Genomic DNA, 3766 nt, shown 5'->3' with positions numbered 1-3766 from the left:
ATAGATATGGTACTATACCCGCGAATGTCGCCTTGAAATTTGTTATTGTAAAATTCTGCCAATTCTCCTTTATGGCTCTGAAGTGTGGGGTTTCCATCCTGCTGAAGATACTGAAAAGACTCACAACAAGATGTTACGTTACATCCTGCAATTGTATAACAATACCCCCATCGTTGCCATAAGAGGAGAATTGGGAAGAGTTACCTTAAAGGTTTATAGATACTGTAGAATTGTTAAATATTGGTTGAGGATTTTGAAAATGGATGAGGAAAGACTTGTACGTAGATGTTACAAATTTCATTTAAGTAAAATTGACATAGTTAAATATAATTTTTGGGCTAGAGATGTCAGACATTTACTCCAAAGCTATGGCTTTGGGGAGATATGGGATCAACAAGGTGTTGGTGATGAATTGAGATTCCTAAAAATATTTAAACAGAGATGTATTGATATTGATACACAATTATGGTCTGAAAGTGTGAATACGTCTAGAAAACTTGATTGTTATGCTTCATTTAAAAGGGAATTGTCTCTGGAACCTTATTTAACCTCTCTTGATAAACCAATATTCAAACTGATGCTTTGTAGATTTAGAACCTCAACACATAATTTGAAAATCGAAACTGGTCGTTGGAATGATACTCCAAGAGTAGAGAGACTTTGTGAAATGTGTAATTTAAACCAAGTAGAGGATGAATTCCACTTTTTACTTGTATGCCCATTTTATACTTGTATAAGGTCAAAATATATTGCCAATTACTTTTATAATCCCCCACTGCACCACAAATTTGTATTACTTCTGTCGTCTCGAAAGGTTGACACTCTCAGAAAACTTAGTAGATATATTTTATGCTACTAAACTTAGAAAAGATAATACTAGAAACTCTGAGACTCAAACAGCCTGATATTTTCTGGTGATCCGTTCATTTTTGTATATTTCAAGTTTGTATTTTTTGGCCGGTGGCCAACAATACTGAATAAACAATTGATTGATTGCTGTCAGTTTAGAATGAGTGTCCACCACTTGTATGAGTTTTATTGAATGATTGTTTGAACATGATGTGTGGGCCACAGTGTTTTTAATTGAATGTATATGTTCACAACAGTCAATTCTCTGCATTCATGTTTAATGTATAGGTTTGATGTGCGATGGTCTGAGAGTAAACGTGGTACGACAAACTAATCTGCCTATTTATTTATTACAATAAGCAATTGTACACAATAAGAAGCCGTAGATATCGACCCGTTACCAATAACGGCCAAATCAAGCTTTTTAAAATTGCGTACATCACACATGAAATTAGGAAATAACCCTGATTCTGAACGTCGAAAGGTCAAACTTTTGTATATATATATATATATATATATATATATATATATATATATATATATATATATATATATATATATATATATATATATATATATATATATATATATATATATATAGCAAATGAGAAGTCCAAGCTTTTGATAAACGAAAACGAAATTGCATTTCTGTTGTTACATGAGAAGCTTGTGACTGTCCGCAATTTAATTCATGTACTCTGGATTCAGTTCGTCGAACAAAAGGCTGCCCCGATAAAAAAAAAGGTTTGAACGGACGGGTGCAAATTTAGTTACATTTCAATACATTCTCAATTCATGTTAGAGTGGAAGTATGAACCTTGGATTCCCCTAACCCAAAACCTCAGACCACCAACCAATGTTATGGTCTGAGCCAAATCGTATAAACTCTGTCGAAGTTAATGTAAAATGTATTGATATATTTTGTTTCATTTGTTTTGTAAACAACAGATTTCAAATTTAGGGTCTCCGTATGGTGACTGTGTTAATAATGTGGAAAACACCTTGAAATATTTTGATGGCGACTACTCGTTATCCAAGTGTTGGACAGAATGTGAGACTGACTATGCAATAGATAAGTGTGGGTGTAGATACTTCTACATGCCAGGTAATGTATATGTATAATTACCTAATTTACATAAATATTGAAATTTTTTTATTAGGATCATTGCAGAAATATTTCATAGGATAGTAATGAAATAGTACGGAATACGGTCCCTGTCAGGAACTAGACTAACTACGGGAGGGACGTGGAACGTGTCAGCAGGTAACCGAAATAAACTACATATGATAATTTTCAGTATAACACATGGTGTTCAGGTAGCCTACAGTGATTGGCTTAGATCATATCACGTGACGTGGACTATTAACCCCAGTGACCTCTATTTGCATATAATGGTCACCATTAGCGTTCCCTGGGACAATATGAATGTAGCACAGTCTTTTGGGGATTTGATTTGACTATGTCAATAAAATGTGCCTGAGAATATGAAGTGTTATAAATACAAAAATCTTATTGCCTGGCCTTTCTTGGGCACTAGTAGACGTCACAATACTTCGAATGCTGTTATGTACAATCTACGCATCCCATGGAAAATAGTTGCTATGGGACAGCTCTCGAGCTCGACGTAAATAAGGGTCTTCATGGCCTGGCAATGTGTATAATATATCCACTCTAGTAGGCCCTGAATGTGAATAACTGCACAGGTAGTATTTTTACCTATATTTCATCCACCGGGCAAAAGCAAGGTGACCTCACAGTCCCCTTTAACCGAAGTTAAGATATGTTTTGAATTAATTCATTCGAAGTAACATTTGTTCAACATACAAACATTATTTTTTTCCCAACAAGACAGTAGTAACAATTGCTTATACCAATCTTATCATGACTCCTGTAAGCTTAGATGTTGCATCACTATTTCTTGTGTTTTGAACTACCTTTATCCATAATTTCTTTTCAATGAGCCCCTTTTGTTTAATTTTCAGGTAACATGACATACTGCAAGCCAAATGATTTACGATATTGTTATTTTGACGCCATCGGTAAGTTATCATTTATTTGCCTATCGCCTTGCAATGTACACATTTAAGGGGATTAAAAGTACACTTGATTTTGTTTCATTGTCCAGTGATTCTAATCAGAAAAAATACTTGTATGACATACTACTACTAGTTCATTCGTTTCTCCCTCTCACACGCCCTCCCTCCTTCCTTCTTTTCCTCTCTTCCTTCCTTCCTCCCATCCTTCCTTCCTTCCCCCCCTCCCTCCCTTCCATCCTTCCTTCCTTCCTTCCCCTTCCTTCCTTCCTTCCTCCCTCCCTTCCTTCCTTCCTCCCTTCAATGATGATACTTTTACGTTTTCTCATTTACTAAAATTACATCATCACCATTTCAACCAATCAACATCTGCATAGTGAATCAAAACATTCACCACCATTTTGGAACTTTTAAAAGCAGTTGATAAAATTGTTCTACAAAATGCGTTGTTTTTGCACAGCTCAATTTTACTTGTTTGTCTTCTAGACGATCTTGCACAAGAGATGGATGCATGTAGCAGCTGTAAAGAACCCTGCGATCAAATCAAATATAATATGAAATTATCGTATGGTGTCTATCCATCTGACCAGTATGCATTCACTATGTACTCTGCAAAGGAATGGCCTTGTACCGATGCTATGGGATTCTATCTATAGTAAGTTGAGAATTTAAAGAAGTTAAAGTTCAGAAATGTCTAATGCGCATGCGTAGACCAGTTTGACGTACGTGCTTTACTTAGTTTTACCATAGTGGAGGAGAGATGGTTTTACTTACTGTATTCTGAACTCAGGCTTTTCAGCCTATATCTTCATATCCGTCTGGTCTGGATTTCTGCTCTGCTTAAATTTAGCCTTGCTAGGTTCTTCCATTGATTCTCTAGGCT

Source organism: Glandiceps talaboti, chromosome 14 (genome assembly GCF_964340395.1).
Source record: "Glandiceps talaboti chromosome 14, keGlaTala1.1, whole genome shotgun sequence".
NCBI classification, from domain to species: Eukaryota; Metazoa; Hemichordata; class Enteropneusta; family Spengelidae; genus Glandiceps; species Glandiceps talaboti.
This window is presented reverse-complemented; position numbering follows the sequence as displayed.